We start from the raw sequence: 20,246 nt of genomic DNA on the forward strand, positions 1-20,246 counted from the left end.
GCACTTTCTAAAACTCTGAATTTGCATGCATATATGCATAGGCATTTACATTATATATTGTTACAGTAGTTTAGATTAAAAATCTGTTTTTCTTTGGCCTAATTCCATAATCACTGTATCTTTGACTCCTCTCTAACATCCCATCGTGCTCATAATTTCTTCATTAGTTTATGTCATTTTATGCCACATTAAAGTAGAGAGTACCAGATGCTCATGTTTTTCAGGACCTACTCTAGGGAGGTTTATAATATAGCGATAATTGATAACGTCTCTAACTTAGAGTTGTTCTAACATTGTCTAAAATGCTATCGAGATGGAACAGGAAGACCAAAATCCTAAGACATAAGTGAATGGGCAGCGCGGGCATTTCACCAATAAGTTTAATATCACAGTCTACCATAATTGGAAGGGATAATTTAAAGGATAAATGAATTAAATGTCTTTATATTCAGGTCTGCCCATTTATTTTATAAAAAGCTAGAAAGACCAACTTTACTTTAAAAACAATCTAAATTTCACTTTGTTGTTCTGAATTATTCTCAATTATTATAATTTCCCAAATCATAAACATCCTTTACTTTATTAAATTTATAATTCTGCTTTGTGCTATTCCTTACCCCAATTATTTATCATTATGACATTTTGGAGTAACTATTGCAAGATCATTTCTGATATTCCTTGCATTAATAATAACACTTTGAAAATATTTATGAAGACATAATTATTATTTTAGTTAAGATAAAATTTGCATATATTTTCTTTGGTTAACTATAGGAATAATATGACTTAGACTTCTAGAATTTATCAGAAACAAAGAGATTTTTAAACTTTCCCACTCAAGGTTTGCATTTTAATCTGATGAAATAACTGAAATAACTGACCATAGATTCACAGGGGAAATGGCATACGTATTTATTACTATACATTTTTGTATAGGAGATGCAGGATGTGTAAAACTAAAAGACTACCCCAATGGTTACATCTTAATTCATATCAGAAAGGGAAACAATAGATATAGGTAATACAAGAAAGGTAGAAAATGGATTTTTCCCATTGGATCCAAATAAGAGACAATGACTTCTGTCAGAGTTCCTCTGGGCTTTAAATGATAACTTTTCTGTCTCATCTTCCATAATAAATGTTTATTATTCCTTGGTTAAAGAAAGTTCAATACAAGAGTTGGAGATCTAGTCTTTGGAAAATAAAGGATTTCCCTGTACTTGCTGTCCCATTAGTGTTATCCACTGGAATCCCAAAGCAGTATATAGTGGGCTGTCATTTTCTATGTCTGAAGGGGCAAATCATAAACACATTAAAGTCTTCCCTAAAGAAATATAAGGTAGAAGTTGAAATGGAACCCATTCTATTGATGAGCAAGTGTAGTTTGAATCAAGGGAAGACATTTCATATCTATACGTTAGCTTTGCAAATGTTACAGCCTGAAGCATGTAGTCAAAGAAATTGTGTTTGTCTGTCTGTCTGTCTGTGTGTCCCACTAGTTGAAACATATCTTCATGTACTCACAGTGCCTGCTTATCCAGAAAGCAGCATGCACACATATATACAAAAACTTCAAATACAAAATATTTGTTTCAGGAAAGTATTCTGTGCTATATTCTACACATATAAAAATCAGTGGTGGGTTTTGTGGTCATTTACCTTTACAGATTTTGGGTTGGATATAGCCTAAAATTTTTCCAAATAAACAAAAGGCATAATCAGAAAAAAAAGCATCTTTATTTAATTAAAAATCTGAAAACCACTGATTCTGAATTGTAATAATTTACATGATACCCATATTGACTTCATGGGTCTAAGTTTTACTTTGAAGTTGGAAAAGAAATTCTTTGGGGGGGAAAAACAGGTATTTGTTTTGAAAAGTATGCTATTGGCCCAGAGATTATAGATTAAATATGCAGTTGGAACCAAAGATTTCTAAATTATGTTTTGATTTTGTCTCTTATTATGCTTTCAGCTGTGGGGGGGTCAACATCTTTTTTTTATTTAAAAGTCACATTTACCAAAATGTACATGAATATACCAACTTTCTGGAGGTTGTAAATATTAATAATAAGCAAACTTAAAGTTAAAAATGCCAAATCAGTATTTAAAAATCAACAATTAGATAAGTCTTAGGAAAATAGTCTTAGCCTGAAGTATGATGCAGAATACCAGAACAAGAACATAGGGAAGCAGCATGTACAAGTAAAATGTTATTCTTTCCATGCATTCAAATAAGCAGGCAAACCATCAAATGTTAAAATATCACAATCTTGCAAATAAAGCTCCAAATAAGTGACAGTATTACATTTTTCTGTATTATGACTTCACATTCTAAAATTACATTTCACATACCTGCATCTATAATACGTTTTTCCTCTCGAGAAGACAATTTTGTAAATACTAACTGGGACAGCTTACAGTAGAATTCTATAAAATTACATTTTTTTTCATTAGTAGTAGCTTAAATATGGTTTAGTAAACCCACACACAGAGAAGCATAGATATTCCCCTATATTTAGAATGCAAATATTCCCCCACATGTGTGCACTTGTGTGCAGTTATGCATGTAAATGAGCTATAGAAGATGAGTAGATGAAGAAGGTCTGCTTCAGTTTTGGTTATTGGTAAGATGGTGGAGAAAGTTAGATAGATAGGACAGAGTGACAGAGGCAGAAAAAGAGAAAGGACTGGTAATATACACAGGTATGAATAGGCATATGCATGGGTCCTAAGTAGTTTTAATATTTGTTATTAGTAATTATTTGAGCAAAAGATACACTTGAGGTAAAGCTTTTGTGCAAATGATTAAGTGAAATGGTTTCTAGGGGAACTAGAAATGAGAGCTGGAGGCCAAGGAAGTAAATGGCAATCAAATTCATGTTGATGAAGGCACTCTCTGGAGTCTAAACAACTTCTTAAAGAGCATTCTCTAAACACAAAGAAGGGGGGCTTCCTTAGATGGTTCCAGATGATCTTTAGTTACAGAGTTTAAGTGGAATCATATGGGTGACTAGAAAAAATAATTAGAAATGCTTTTAGTTCTCTTCTAGTAACTTTAGTTCCCCAAGTTTAGATTCATAGGAAAAAAAGTGCAAATCTAAGCCTTTAAAAATAGATGGGAAGACCTGGAAGTAAAATTGATTTGGGTGATCTGTTAGGATGCAAACTATTGGGTAACGTATAAAAGTGGTCAAATAGCTGTTGGAAAACACTTCCATGACTCTTTTGTTAACATTCAGGTTCTTTTTGGGTTTTAGTACCCATATAAGTGCCATGACATTTAGATTACACATTTCACTCAAAATTGTAGAGGGTATCTCTGACTCCTTTGCCTCTGCTTGGAACTCCTTTCCTCTACTGGGTTGCAACAACCTGCCATGATATGAGCGTATGTACCAGGTCTTGTTGTATTTTGTTAGTCCATACTTGGGAGATAACTCTGGGAGGCCTACTCTTTTTCTTTCTTTATTTCTTTTATTCTTAAAGGGAAACACAGGAGGAGTTGACCTGGGGGAGAGGGGAGGAAGAGCGAGGGAATGGGAGGAGTGGAAAAGAGGGATGTGATATATGAGATTTAAAAAAAAAAAAACATACTTTCTGTCTTGTTGTCTATAAATTGGTCCACAGAGAAGCAATATTTTGATCATTTTATGAGGGATTTGGCCTGCCTTGTTATGCTCTGTCTGTTTAACATACATTCTTCTATAAATAAGAAAGAAGTTAGTCTGCTTAGAATAAAAAGTATTCACAAATACTTGAAGCCAAACAACACATAGTTGTTATCAGCGTCCTTTCTCATAGATTGTGACTTATCAAAAGGAAGCATTGGACACTGGGTACAAGGATTGGAGTGAATCTCAGAATTTAGCTAATTTTACTTCACTATTAACCTTTATTCCATTAATGGGTATCAAAATCCAAGCCTTATATAAATTATGCAAGCAACATATCACAGTACACCTCCAGACCCAAGCCTTAATCTTGTTTCTCTGTTTGTTGTTGTTCACATATGAAATAAAGGTTGACAGAATAATTCCTTGTAGTCTGAGATAATTCTAAAAGAAAAAACAGAAGCAAAAACTAAGACATCACTATCAAAGGCAGATAGACAGACAGACAGATAGATAGATGATACATAGACACATAGAGATAGAAACATAGATAGAAAGAAATTGTGATTGAGGATGGATAGATACAGGCAGACATAGATATCACTGTCTCTTTCTCTCTGGGTGTGGTGTGTGTTTGTATGTCTGTGTATGCATGCTTATTGCATACTGAGAGTAAAATATGAGAAATTAGATGTATTTCTTTTTTGGTTGTAACTAGTGAATAAATTATGCATCCCAAGTTTTTTTTTTACTTTTTATAATTCAAAAGTATTACATTTTCATTTATTTTAAATTCACTGCCTTAATATGAAAAGAAAATTATGATGATTATCAAAGTTCAACTTTTTATTTTTCTGATTTATGTATCTTCCATCCAAAATTAGGCTTTACTGTGAGTGACTTGTCAATAACACCTTTATATTATCTACTCCCATCATCTCGGTCTTCACCTGAAAATGATGCAGAAAATCACAAGAAATCACATTCTCTATTCCATACTAAACGAACCATTCTTTTATTAGACCATTATATGTCACTATAGCAAATACTTGAGGCCAGGCATTTTATAAAAGCCAAAGACTTGTAAGAAAGCTTGAGATCTAGTTCTGGGCATCTAGTCAAGCCACAGTATGCTGATGATCCTTGATGTCTCTTATTTAATATACTTCCTTTCTATAGACTTGCACCCTACTACTGAGACAGGAACAAAGCACTAGTGTGTTCTCCTTACCTTTGGGTCATTATTTCATTGTCCCGATGTGTAGCTTCTGCCATCATTCTAACCATAATAATTGCCATTAGAAGGTCACCTGCTTATCTTCATCTACGGAAATGCTTTTCATTCTTTACTATATGACCAGGCTGAAAACCCTTCAAGTTCTTAAATTCTGTTTCCCTTTGGATTGTAAATTCTACTTTGCTATCATTTCTTTTTTTGAATTTGAAATACGTAGCTAAAAGAAGTCACAAAGAACCCTAAAAGCTTTAAAGCTCATATATTTCTTGCACCAAATATTCACGTTCATCTATTCTTAAATTCTACTTTCTATGTGCCATGGGCATGAACATAATTCAGCCAAGTTCTTTACTAGCTTATAAGAAGAATGGCCTCTCCTTCAGTTTCCAAAGCATTCTTCCTCTTTTTTTATGACCTGTCTGTGCACATTCCCACCACAATTCAGAGCACGGCCACCTAGTCAATTCCTCAGAAACTTCAAACCTTTCCTATCTCTTGCTTTTTTGTATTTATTTACAACAATCTAGTTCTCTTCTTTGCCTGTGTCCAAATTATCCCATCCTCTAGCCATCATACAATTATTTCACTTGTATTTACATGTTTCAAGTATTCATGCTACTTTATTTTCTATAAGTATTTCAGAATTCTAAGGACCTAGTCAGTACCTCTAAGACGGTATCTCAATGCTGCAGCTTCCAGAAAGAAGATATGCCATGATGGAAGAATAGAAATGAAAAAAAAAAATGAGAAGAAGGCATTGAACATACCCTTTAGTCACAGCACTAAGTTTGGGTTTGTTATGAAAAGTCAGTACCCACACCAGCGATAGATTCCACTCTGCTGACCACAAGAAATACCTTTCTCTTACTGGGCCCCAATGCTACTGCATATCAAACATTAAGATCATAACATTCTTCTATTGTCTTTCCTTATCACTTTGCCTGTTCTGCAGGATTTATAGTGTATTATGGGTGTTTGTTCTCTACTTCATAGACAGTCATCCTTTCCCCATGTCCTCTCATAATAGAAGGACAAGGTAACTCTCTGGGATCATTTTAATAAGGACAATAGTGTCATTTTTGAGGCCTCTACTTGCATAACCTAAAAATTTACCTCAGAAATAGTATCCCATTATCAGTTGTTTGAGGTTATTATTTCAACATATAAACAGTCAGGACATGCTTTGAAATCAGTACCTACCTAAAATAATCTTAGAGTTATTTATATATTTAGCTGATGGTCCTAAATCATTTATGAAATTTTAGATCATTTGGCTTACATCCCTCAACCTGAATCAGTGACTGGCCGGGTATTTTTACTTCCATCACATTGTAGCTGAATTGAGAAAATGGTCTTTTTGTTTAGAACTCATTTATTATAAATTGAAAGAGCATTCAATCACTGTAAAACTGCATCTAATAATTTTAAAAAATGTAAGAGAAGGTGTATATATTTCAATAGTGTTCTGCTTTTGTATGTTCATAAGCAAGATTTACATACAAATGTCCATAAGCTGAGAGATGGTCCTGTTGATAATGAGAATGCAAGCATATGAGGGAAGGGATTTTTTTACTTTATTGTTATATCCTGGCCACAGAGACAATCGTGTATACAGTAAATGGACAAAACTGCTGATCAGTTATATATTAGGTACTTTGAAGTATTTGGATGTATTTAATAATTAATCATATTAACAACCACTTGAAGTAAATAGCATTACTTTTATCATTTAACTTATGAAGAAACAAGTCACAAGGAGATTGAATAACTTTATCATATCCAGCAGCTGGCTGCTATGGCTGTCCAGGTTCTCCAGCATCACAATAGACACTCAGAAAATTCAGGCTTTTGCTGATGCTGATTTTGTAGCTTCCCTGAGGCCATAGGCTGATTACTCTCTGTTGCCCTTTTGCATCCACAAAAATGGCAGTAATAAAAGATGCCTATGTCACCAGGGTGTTATACAGCTCCACTAATTACCAACTGGTAGCTCATCTTGCGACCATGAATCCCCTACAACAGTTCATTATTCTTACACTCAGTATTTAAAGACACTGAGTGGGAAATTATTTTCATGAAGTACTCTGGTTAATTTTGACCAGTCAGCAGGTCTTTGATTGTGTTTAGGAAAACACATTGTGAGAAAGGAAACAGTTCTCATACCCAGATGATCAATAAGTATCTGCATACAATATTATAAGAAAGTAACTGTTATCTTTAATCCAAACACAGAAACAGCTTTTTAAGAGCATTAATTAAAAATATATAACTTCATGACCTTAAGAACTATATTATGAAAAGGTGAAATACTTGCAGAATAATCATTATGGGAATTATTTTTAGTACCAGCCAAGAGTGACTTGATGTAGCCACCCTTGGGGGAAAACCAGATACTCTAGAAGGTCAGGACTTTGGTCTGTTATAAAAGCCATATCCAGTCCAGCATCACATTCTACATGATGTATGTTTCTTTCTTTCTTTTTATTTTACTTTCTCTACATAGTTTTTTGAACAAATGATCATTGAATAAATAACCCTTTGTTTTTCTAAAGATATATAATAGCCCCCTGTTTCCTGACCCTCGAGGGTGGTCTCTCTCTCAAGGTATGGGTCTCAGGCTGGACCAGTCATGTAATAGCCACGCCCACAATTTCAGTGCCATCTTTACCCCAGCATACCTTTTAGGCCGGTCATGGGTCAAATCATAAGTCAAAGGCTTTGTAGCTGGCTTGGTACCCCAGTCACTTCTCTGGAAGAATTGCCTGGTTACAGAAGCTGGCCAGTTCAAGCCCTGTATCCCCCATTACTAGGAGTCTTTACTGGAGTACCATCATAGATTCTTGGGAATTTCAACAGTACTAGGATTCTAGCTGATCCCAGAGAAACCCCATGATTCCAGTGTTTCTCCCTCTATCCTCCCTACACCTGAATCCCCCAATCTGTCTACCCACTATAAATCTATCCCAGAGAGATTCATTTGTCCCCAACAGCCCCTGCCCTCCACCCCCATGAGTCCTCATTGTTATCTAGCCTCTCTGGGTTTGTGGATTTTAGCATGGTTTTCCTTTACTTTACAGATAATGTCACTTATAAGTGAGTACGTACCATATTTGTCTTTCTGGGTCTGGGTACCTCACTCAGGATGGTTTTTTTTTTATTTCTATACATTTACCTGCAAATTTCATGATGTCATATTTTTAACAGCTGAGCAGGACTCCATTGTGTAAATGCACCACCTTTTTTTTGTCCTTTCTTCCATCCTTTGGGTATATGACCAAAAGTGTTACAGCTAGGTCTTGAGATAGATTTGTTTCCAACTTTCTGAAATTTATAATATTGATTTCCAAAGTGGCTATATAAGTCTGCACTCCCATCAGCAATGAAGGAGTGTTCCCTTGCTGTACATCCTATCACTTGCATTTTTTGATCTAAGTCATTCTTAAAAGTATAAGATGGAATCTCAGTGTCATTTTGATTTGCATTTCCTTGATAGCTAAGGTTCATGAACATTTTTAAGTGTTCCTCAGCCATTTGAGATTCCTCTGTTGAGAATTCTGTTTAGATCTGTGACCCATTTTAATTGGATTATTTGGCCTGTTGAGGTCAAGTTCTTGAGATTTTTATGTATTTTGGAGATCAAACCTCTGTCACATGTGGGGTTGGTGTAGAACTTTCCTCACTCTATAGGCTGTTGCCTTGTTCTATTGACAGTGTCCTTTGCCTTACAGAAGTTGTTCAGTTTATGAGGTCCCATGTATAGAACCAAATATGACTGACAGAATATTCAGTGAAATGATTTTTATTATATTCTGCTATACTTATAGATTGGTGCCTTACCCAACTGTCATATTGTCATTAGAAAGGCTTCATTCAGCAATTGAAGGAAACAGATGCAGACCCACAGCCAAACACTAGCTGGATCTCAGGGAATCCTGAAGAAGAGGGGAAGGAAGAGTTGTAGGAGCCAAAAGGGTCAAGGACACCATATGAAAGCCCACAGAATCAATCAACTTTGGCTCCTAGGGTCTCTCAAAGACTGAACCAACAACCAGGGAGCTTGTATGGGACTGACATAGGCCCTCTGCATATGTGTTAAATTGTTTTAGCTTGGTCTTCTTCTAGAATTACCAACAATGGAAGCACAGGCTTTCTCTGACTCCTTTGCCTGAGTTTGTAACCCTTTTCCTCATACTGGGTTGCCTTGTCCACCCTTAAAACAGGGAGAAGTACATAGTCTTACTGCAACTTGGTATGTCATGTTTGGTTGCTAGCCATGGGAGACCCACGGAGAAATCTTTCTGGAAAGAAATGGAGAAGGAGTGTGGAGGGAAGGGAATGTATTTGTAATAGGGGGAATGGAAGCAGAAGAGGAGGGGGAAACTGCAGTTGGGATGCAAATAATAATAATCTTATGGCCTCATTATCTACGATGAGTAGTAACCACAAAAACGATATATAATCAGTAAGTATACATCATCACTTTCATAAAATTAGGTGAAACTGTTCTGATACTAATAACCACATTAAAAATCCTTTTTTTGTTTTTTTTAAATTTATTATTATTATTATTATTACTATTAAAAATTTCCACCTCCTCCCCTCCTCCTATTCCCCCCCTTCCTCCCACTTCCCCTCCCCCTCCCTCTCCAGTCCAAAGAGCAGTCAGGGTTCCCTGCCCTATGGGAAGTCCAAGGTCCTCCCCCCTCCATCCAGGTCTAGGAAGGTGAGTATCCAAACAGACTAGGCTCCCACAAAGCCAGTACATTCAGTAGGATCAAAGCCCAGTGCCATTGGCCTTGGCTTCTCAGTCAGCACTCATTGTCCGCCACGTTCAGAGAGTCCGGTTTGATCACATGCTCCATCAGTCCCAGTTCAGCTGGCCTTCGTGAGCTCTCATTAGATCAGCCCCACTGTCTCAGTGGGTGGGTGCACCCCTTGCGGTCCTGACTTACTTGCTCATGTTCTCCCTCCTTCTGTTCCTCATTTAGACCTTGAGAGCTCAGTTCAGTGCTCTAATGTGGGTCTGTCTCTATCTCCATCCATCGCTAGATGAAGGTTCTATGGTGATATGCAAGATATTCATCAGTATGGAAATAAAATAGGGCCTTGTCAGGCTCCTCTCATCAGTTGCCCAAGGAACTAGCTAGGGACATCTCCTTGGACACCTGGGAACACCTATAGAGTCAAGTCTCTTGCCAATCCTAAAATGGCTCCCTTAATCAAAATATATACTTCCCTCCTCCCATATCTACCCTTCCTCCATCCCAACCCTCCCATTCCCCCAAGCTCTCCCCATCCTCCCCTTCTCACTTTTCTCTCCCTATCTCCCCTTACCCTCACCCCACTCCCACCCCAAGTTCCCAATTTTTGCCTGGCAATCTTGTCTACTTCCAATATCCAGGAGAATAACTATATGTCTTTCATTGGGTTCACCTTCTTATTTAGCTTCTCTAGGATCATGAATTACAGGATCGATGTCCTTTATTTATGGCTAGAATGAGTACATACCATATTCCTCTTTTTGGGTCTGGGTTACCTCACTCAGGAGAGTGTTTTCTATTTCCATCCTTTTGCATGCAAAATTAAGGATATTTTTTTTTACTGCTGAGTAGTACTTCAATGTGTATATATTCCACATTTTCTTTAGCCATTCTTCCATTGAAGGGCATCTAGGTTGTTTCCAGGTTCTGGCTATTACAAATAATGCTGCTATGAACATAGCTGAACAAAAGCTTTTGTAGTATGATAGGGCATCTCTTCCCAAGAGTGATATTGCTGGATCCTGGGGTAGGTTGATCCCAAATTTCCTGAGACACCGCCATACTGATTTCCAAAGTGGTTGCACAAGTTTGCATTCCCACCAGCAATGGATGAGTGTGCCCCTTACTCCTCAACCTCTCCAGCAAAGGCTATCATTGGTGTTTTTGATTTTAGCCATTCTGACAGGTATAAGATGGTATCTCAAAGTTGTTTTGATTTGCATTTTCCTGATCGCTAAGGAGGTTGAGCATGACCTTAAGTATCTTTTGGCCATTTGAATTTCTTCTGTTGAGAATTCTCTGTTCAGTTCAGTGCCCCAGTTTTTAATTGGGTTAATTAGCATTTTAACATCTAGTTTCTTGCGTTCTTTATATATTTTGGAGATCAGACCTTTGTTGCAGGGTTGGTGAAGATCTTCTCCCAGTCAGTAGATTGGCTTTTTGTCTTAATGACATTGTCCTTTGCTTTAAAGAAGCTTCTCAGTTTTAGGAGGTCCCATTTGTTCAATGTTGCCCTTATTGTCTGTGCTACTGAGGTATAATGTAGGAAGTGGTCTTCTGTGCCCATGTGTTGTAGAGTACTTCCCACTTTCTCTTCTATCAGGTTCAGTGTGTTCAGACTGATATTGAGGTCTTTAATCCATTTGGACTTGAGTTTTGTGCATGGTGATAGATATGGATCTATTTTCATTCTTCTACAGGTTGACATCCAGTTATGCCAGCACCATTTGTTGAAGAAAAATCCTTTAAAAATGTATATTTATTATTTAATGTATTTTCTTTCCTATTCTTTTTTTCTTTCTGATTAAGTTTTCTCTTCCTTTCTAGCAAGGTTACTCTCACCTCCATCTATGACTTAGGGACAGAAACATGGTCTTTTTCTTCCACATCATCCTTCCTCTCCAGGACCCTGCCTCATTTTTTTGTGAACTTTGATGTAAACTTGTTTCTAAAACAAAGCATGATAATTGAACAAGGATTTAAGAATGGTAGCACTGTATAAAGAAGAAATATAAGCCATTACTCATGTAGGATTTTAGTCAAAATGCAGATTATGATTCATCTGGTCTGGAAGACAAGTTGGGAAAATAGGATGAGATTTTGTATTATTACATTTATAGGTGATGCCAACAGTACTGGTCCACGTACCATCCTTGAAGTTGTGTATCTTTAGAGAATTTACCACTCTATTGCCTCATCTTATTAAGGATGGATGAAGGGAAAATAGTTACAACCCTTTGGGAATGCACACTAACTTACTTGTATGATTGTATTTAGTGACTGAGAACACCATAGGTATTACATAATTAGTATATCAGAACCTAAAGTGAGATAAATGCGGTACCAAATTGGTTTCAGATACAACTTAGAGTTTCTAATAAAATCAGATTTCTTGAGCTGGTAAATATATTCTTTATATTTTTTTTCTTCCTTTTTTCATCTCTTATTTGTTGCAATGTCCACTGTGGAGAAATTTGTTATGAGCATTTGGTACTAATTAAAATAACATTACCTGAAAGGAAATGAACATCAAGGGAACACACTGATACAAAGACTCATTATAGAAATTCCATATCAAATTTACATGTTGTGTAGAAAACATCACACTCTCCGTGAAGCTCTGCCTTACTTAGTGGGCCAGGGAGTCCCTACGGTGCCTAGAGCAGAGATTCTTGTGGTAACAAGACTGTGGCTGATGCCAGAACTGCAACCCACAGCAACATCTGTCTGCTGTGAACATGGAAGGACAGAAATTGAAAGGACATGTACTAATTCATTACAGCTAGAGACTGCACACACACAAATGACAAAAATTTTGGGCAGTTGTTCTAGGTTTAAAATTTCTCCTATTTCAAATAGTTGTACCATCATTGGCTTAAGGAACAAACTCTTAAAAAATTATATCATATAATTTGTATGTTAAAGACGGTATATCCAAAATAGGGAAAGCCAAAACTAATTCAAGTAAGTATAATTTCCTTACCACTTTAAAATATGTTAGGAGAAATTAATTGTGTTTACTTCCTAGTGGTATGCTGTGACTGTGGCTGTGGCTTCTGTAAAAAAAAATTGCACAGGAAGTCGGGAGCATTTCACAAATGCCCTGGATGCTTATTTTAATGTAGTATAGATTCAAGCAAACAAATATCTAAATTTATAGGCAAAACTAAAGACTGTAAACATAATGAATATCAGATTGCATGTTGCGTGTTAACTCTAGCAGGGAAGAAATTATGGGTGACCCAGAGACATAGAATAGCAGACTTCTTGTGTAAAACTACATATGATAGTTATTACTCACATGTCAGCTAACTTGCTATATTTCATCCTCTTCAAAAACTACATATGATACATGCTAAAGTAATAATCAGTTCTTTTCATATCCCTAGACATATACTTTGTAAATTGCTTCTCATCACTTCCATGAATTCTGGTTTTTGTTTGTTTGTTTGATGAGATTAAAATAAAACAAGTCATTTTCTATTTCTGACATACTGTTCTTGCATAGCTTTATTATTTGTATGATGTACTGCCTTTCTGTGCATGGGGATAAGAAAAAATAAGAAAAAATAAGATAATCAACAATTTTAATGAAAATATGAGAAAATTTAAAGGTGCAATTAAAGAGAGTTACATTCCAAATAGGAATAAAAGACTAACTCAAATTTTCTCTGCAATTAAATAGTCTATATATTTACCACAACATTCATGGAAAATAAAAATATAAGACTACCTAATATTATGAATTATTGACTTGAATTTTCAGTTTTTCTTAACAATTCCTTTGGTATGAAAGAAAGGAAATGATGCAGTAGCGCACTGTGTTTGAAGAGTAGAGCTTTGATAGCTACAGTAGACACCAGTGGCTGGGAACGTTCTCTTGAGAGTTCTTTGTATGGATTTATACCCCATTTTTATTGGATTATTTATTCTTTTGATGATCAATTTCTTGAGTTCTTCATATATTTTGGAGATCATTCTTCTGTCTGATGTGGGGTTGGTGAAGATATTTTCCCATTCTGTTGGATGCCATTTTGTTTTGTGGACCATGTCCTTTGTTTTACAGAAGTTTTTCAGTTTCAGGAGGTCCCACTTATTAATTGTTTCTCTCAGAGTCTGTGATATTGAGGTTATATTTAGAAAATGCTCTCCTGTGCCAATTCGTCCAAGTGTACTTTCCACTTTCTCTTTTATGATTTTCATTGTGGTTGGCTTTATGTTGAGGTCGATTTGACTTGAATTTTGTGCAACTCTGAGATTCCATCTTACACCTGTAAGAAGAGCCAAGATCAAAAACACTGATAACAGCTTCTGCTGGAGAGGTTGTGGGGTAAAGGGAACAGTCCTGCATTGCTGCTTGGAGTGCAAACTGGTACAGACTCTTAGGATACCAATATGGCAATTTCTCAGAAAATTAGGAAACAACCTTCCTCAAGATCCAGTAATAACACTTTTGGGTATATATCAAAAGGATGCTCAATTATACCACAAGGACATGTGCTCAACTATGTTCATAGCTGCATTGTTTGTTATAACCAGAACCTGGAAAGAACCTAAATGTCACGTGATAAAAGAACGGATAAGGAAAATGTGGTACATCTACATAATGGAGTACTATATGCCAGAAAAAAATAATGATATCTTGAAATTTGCAGGCAAATGTGTGGATCTAGAAAACATCATATTGAGTGAGGTAACCCAGACACAGAAAGACAAATATCATATGTACTCACTTTTAAATGGCGTTTAGACATAAAGCAAAGAAAACAAGCCTGCAATTCACAATCCCAGAGAACCTAGACAATAATGAGGATCCTTAGAGAGATATACATAGATCTACATGGGAAGTAGAAAAAGACAAGATCTCCTGAGTAAATTCGGAGCATGGGAACCCTGGCAGAGGGTTGAATGGGAGGGTATAGGTAGGGAAGGGAGCAAAGAAAAATGTAGAGCTCAATAAAATCAATAAAAAAGAAATATTCATATGAAGTTCTTACATTAGTGTACACCAGAAATTATGTTTTTGTAAAATCAGTTTTTCAAAGTACTAAAACTGTGGTTTCTTTTCCTATTGGATTTCCAGTCTTCAGAATACTTGTCCTAAGGAAGAACAAGATCACAAACACAAATGGACAAATATCCTCTAAATTTCCGATATACATTAGGAAAATGTAAACAAACATCCTAGAGGATGGGGTTTTCTGTTTGCTGTAACATTACCACAAATTCAAATATTAGTTTTTAAATAATTTATGAAAATATAATGTTGCTTTGGGAAGTCAAAAATATAAAACAAGCATCTTTGTAGTCTAAAATAAGGATAAAGCCTAATTATATATTATAGTTTTAGATTTTTATATTAAATAAATGCAAAACTCTCTAGGACAGTGGTTTTCAGCCTATTGGTCACACCCCTTTTGGGGAATTAACTGACTCACTCACAAGGGTCACATATCAGATATCCTAAATATTTGATACATTAAAATTGATAATAGTATCAAAATTATAATTATGAAGAGCAACAAAAATAATTTATGATTGGGGATTACCACAACATGAGGAACTATAGTAAAGGAACACAGCATTAGAAAGGTTGAGAACCACTATCTAAATTGTATTACCTAATGCCTAGATTTTTTTTTTTGTTTTCTTCTATCTGTATGGGTATTTTGTCTACATGTATGTATGTGTTGTGCAAGCCACGGAGGGCATTGGATTCTCCGGAACTGGAGTTACAGAGGATTTTGAGTTTCACTGTGGGTGCTAGTAATTGAACACAAATCCTCTAGAAAAGCCACCAGGGTTCTTACCAAATAAGCCGCCCTGTCACCAAACTTTTTCTTCCTGGGTTCTTAATGTGTTGACTGAGTCTTTGTCTAGTTAGAAAGATCGGTTCATTTCAACTGCAGTTTAAAGTATAACAATGCTTTTCCCTGTTGAGACCCAATACTGTTTGTAGCTAGAAGTAAAATATGATTACCAATTTTGTAATTTGTTCTCTGATACTTATTGCACCTATCATCAATCAGATACTTAGTAAATCTATGTACTTAACAAGGAAACATTTCTTTGCATGAGTTTAAAATCTACAATTATATGAAGAAACTTCATGAAGCTTTGAGAGAATTCCTTTAAGAGGTGACATAGCTGTTCCCAGAGTTTCACTACTGACCTCTATTTTTCTTCCCCAATTTCTTAAAGAAATATAGCAGATAAAATGAACCACATAGAAAGTCATGTACTGTAGCATATTTTCTTGGTAGTCAGTCATAAATATAAGGGACTTTCCACATTGGAAATACCCTTTTCCAATCAATGATTTTTCTGAATGGTGTGTGAGGCATATGAGTGTGCGTGCTTGTAGGGTTGGAGGTGTTATGTGGGTGGGTGGGAGGTACATATGTGTATGTATGGTGTGTGTGAATGTGATATATCTGTATGTTTTGTGTGTTTAAACTACATTACATCTATTAATATATCCAAACCCTTTAAAGATAGCATACTGTAATGAAAAAAAATCCCTGAAGAAATATGTGAACTGCCATATGCCTGTCCTGTCTAAGTTGATTTGTAGATTTCACCTGTAAAAGGAACTCTAATACCTAGTGTTTGTAGCATATTCGAAGTTAGGAATCTTACCATGTTGGAACAGAGAAACTCTGTTTGCCGAAAGGCCAGAGCCCATCCCATTCCACCTCTCTTTCTGTGGGTAAGGTACACAGAAAAAAATTAAACTAAGGTAAAACTAAAATATTTAAATGATTCTAAGCAAGGAAATTATTTTCCTGATCTTGAGTGAAGTCAGATGACTAAAGAAGGTGTATTAAAATGTAAACTGAATCATGAAAAAGTCAAAACAATACTATTGTTTACGAGGGCAATTCATCCATATTAACTCACTTTGGAATAACTTCCTTAACTGCAGGCTCCATGAATGACCACTAGACTTCAACACCTAACTGGCAACAGTAAGAAAATGCAATAAATTTGCAATTAGATTCTGGTGGAGCATACAAAGTGACTCTGGTCTCTATTCTTTTGTATTTCATTTATGATTTGTTGCTCCTTTCATTGATTAACATCAACATTTATGAAACGAAGCACTTGACACATGTAAAAAAATATGGTTTAAATTATAAACCAATTGAAAATTAACTGGCTAGTTCAAATACCTTGCAGACATTAAATGGGCCTTTAAAATATTTTTGCCTAAATTTCTGGCAACCAACATAAAATGGATATATTACATTGTTTTTAAATATCTTTTTAACACTTTGACAGTCAAAGACAACCATTCTTTCATCACACAGACCTGGACTGAAATTCTGATTTTTAATACTGATTTTCCCAAATCTAAGGTTTTAGTTTCCCAAACCTTAAATTCCTCACCTGTTAGGAAAATGCAGTCTAACAACTATATAAGCTATGTGCAATGAATTAAGAAAGCTTCAAGTATGAGTCTTTTTATTTACTGTCTATTATCTCTGGATATATAGCATTTATCTAGTGTTCATCTTGTCCAATATTGATATTAGTAGCAGTATCAACATGATCTTGATTATTGTGACCCAAGGGTCTCTATAAATTTTTATTGCCCACAGAGAATGATGCTTAACCAAGCTACAAGCAGGATCATCAATAGATTTTTTTTTTCTTTAGATGATGTAGAATCAAGCCTTTGGGTTTAAAGAGAGTCACTAGTCTGTAAACTGTTGAAAAGCTACATGAACATTAAGCAGCTAATTCAGCCAAAAGCATGATGTTATTTTTTTAATGATTTTTAACATAAATATGTGATGGCATTCAAATTTGAAGAAAATTCGCTGTATATTACCATTGTTTTCAATTCTACTGTATTATTTTCCTAATGTTGCACAATTTATTATAAAAAATCTTGGCCATTTTAGGACAGCATTGTCTATCTCACAGAATATATGAGGGTCAGTGGTGTGGGAGGTCCTTTGGTCTATGTGTTGCTTTTATTGTTTAGTGAATAAAAAACCTGCCTTGGCCTGTTGGCAGGGCATAACTTAGGTAGGCAGGGAAAATTGGACTAAATGCTGGGAGAAGAAAGGTGAGAATAGAGACACCATGGAGCTGCTGCCAGAGTAAGACATGCCAAAACTTTGCTGGTAAGCCACTGCCCCATGGCAATACACAGATTAGTAGAGATGGGTTAAAATAAGATGTAAGAGTTAGCCAATAAGAAGCTAGATCTAGCAGTGATTTAATTGAGACAGTTCCTGTGTGATTATTTCAGGTCTAAGCTAGCTTGGTGGCAGGGTCAGGCAAGTGGGCCCCCCTCATACAAATTGGGGATCCACAGGTGGTTGAGCTAGATGGCTTTGACTGAAGATACCATGGGCTGCATGAAAGCTCAGCGACTGGGGATCATTCCTCAAGTCCACTTACATGATAATCAGTGGGAATCCTCATTAATACAACATATAGCTTTGATCATATTTGAGAGAATAAATACAAGAGACAATGACTGCAGTGTACTTAATTACTTGGTCATGGAATCTAATCATGGTATAACAGGTGATTGTATATAACTGTAAATCTCGGAGTTGAGATATTGGGGTACAGTCTTAGATGTCATTTACTTCATCAGGCTTATTGGGGGTAGTGTGATGCTTCAGGTTAGCTTTCTCATAAAGGAAATGCTATGAACCCACCCATGTCCTTTAAATTCTATTTAAGAGATTTCAATGATAAAATCATCTTATTTTTCAGAATTTCTCTGTTAATCCACTTTAACATCACCTATAAAAAAGATATTTTTTATTTCAAAGTACTGAGTCATGTCATATAAATAATACATATGTGATGATTTCAGCATCTAAAATAAATGAAATGAGCAATCCAAATAAAATTTCAAGCTAGCAAGTCATAATGCTACTTTTTATAAAAGCTAAGCAGAACATTGTTTGCCTGGGGTCATATATTCAGCTCTAAAGATTATTTTTGCCTTGCATCTTGCAAAGCCTTAATATATTTTAATAATTAAAGTACACTGAATTCCATATAAGCACAATATTCTATTTTTATACATGGTTCAAACTAACTTTGCTAATAGGAGCCTTCTCTCTATCTACAATTATTCACAGATAATAAACATATTTAGGCGAATAGCTGATATTATATAAAAATAAAATCAATGAATTCCTAAGCATATATAATACATAATATTATAATATATAAGCTAAAGCATATACGTTCTCAGAATCATTTAAAGATAATGCATTTGCTTTTTTAGCAGATCAATAACAGTTATTGTACCAAAAAAGTAAATGCTATGCAACACACTTGAATATAGAGACATTGGTAGATCAATGGGTCACATCATAGTACAAAAATATTAGTCAAAAGATCAGAACATAAATCTGTACGTGCGTGTGTCTTTGAGAGAGAAGAAGAGAAAGTTGAAGAGATGGAAAAGTGGAAAAGAATTGAGAAAAGACATTTAGGTATTTAAATTCTCATTTTCTCTCTCTCTTCCCATATGTGTATTTCTTTCTTCTCTCTCTCTCTCTCCTTCTCTCTCTCTCTCTCTCTCTCTCTCTCTCTCTCTCTCTCTATCTCTCTCTGTCTCTGTCTCTTGCTCTCTCCCCATATATACATACATGTGTGTTTAGAAACAAGCATTAAAAGCAATCAATTTCAAAAATATTCTTATCTAGGTCTTTTTTTCTGTCATACTTAAAGAAAACTTAATATTTCTAATTTAAATGCAATTAACAATTTATCACTTTGTCTTTTTCCTTTCCACCTTCCAGCCTCTTTCAGCTATAGATACCTGAAACCCCTCTCATGGTCCCTGACGCTCAAGTTGTTGTGCATGTTATATGTTTATGTATATGTTTATAAATACAACCTGAAGAGAAATGTGGCCCTCATTGCAACCGTGTACACATCAAATGCACATTAATCAAAACTACTGTACACAGAGGTCTGTGTTGCTTCTGCTGCAACCAGTTTTCTGAGCCCTGTGATATTATTTGCTTCATCTTCTATGGCTGCTAATCAGCACATGCCTTTACAAAAGAAGTTTTCTTTAGAAAAAGACTCACTTTCCTAATTTAGAGAGGTACTTAACATCTTCAAAAGATGCATCAGACCTTCAAATTTTAGGAACAAAATAATTACTATGCAATGTTCTGGGAGTTAAACTATTAAAGCAAAAGTCTTTCAGCCTTCCCTGCATAGTGAGTGGTGTGTAGTAAGTTCTTCATTTCCCAGCTTTCCTCTTATTATCCTCATTCCTCAAGGGGAAGACTTAAGTATCTTAGATTCTCAAATGAGGAGGAAAAAACCTCAATCTGTATTCTATTGCAAATAAGTAGAGATAATTATGAAGCTTCTTTGGCCAAATATAATTTTTGCCTTGAAGAGTAAAGCTAAGTCCCTTGCAACAGCCATTATTAATGATGCTCATATAATTACTATTTGAAAAAAAGGATATCTGCCCAGAAAAATCAATTATATACCACCAAATGTTCCTTGGACTTCTCAAAGAAGTTCTATGCCTAGTGTCCCTCATGACCTCTCCATTAAGAGACTGGCTGGCTATGCTCCTAATGGTTGCATTCAATTATTTAGAGGGAATCTCTATGCTTTTGCATTTCATATTAA

General features: G+C 35.5%; 1 protein-coding gene across 2 annotated transcripts in view; it reads left to right on the plus strand.

Moving 5' to 3' along the window:
- The window catches only part of Epha6 (EPH receptor A6), an 879,442-nt gene that overhangs the window by 504,452 nt on the left and 354,744 nt on the right, over nt 1–20,246 (plus strand). The window lies entirely within an intron of this gene.

Source organism: Chionomys nivalis, chromosome 3 (genome assembly GCF_950005125.1).
Source record: "Chionomys nivalis chromosome 3, mChiNiv1.1, whole genome shotgun sequence".
Classification (NCBI taxonomy): Eukaryota; Metazoa; Chordata; class Mammalia; order Rodentia; family Cricetidae; genus Chionomys; species Chionomys nivalis.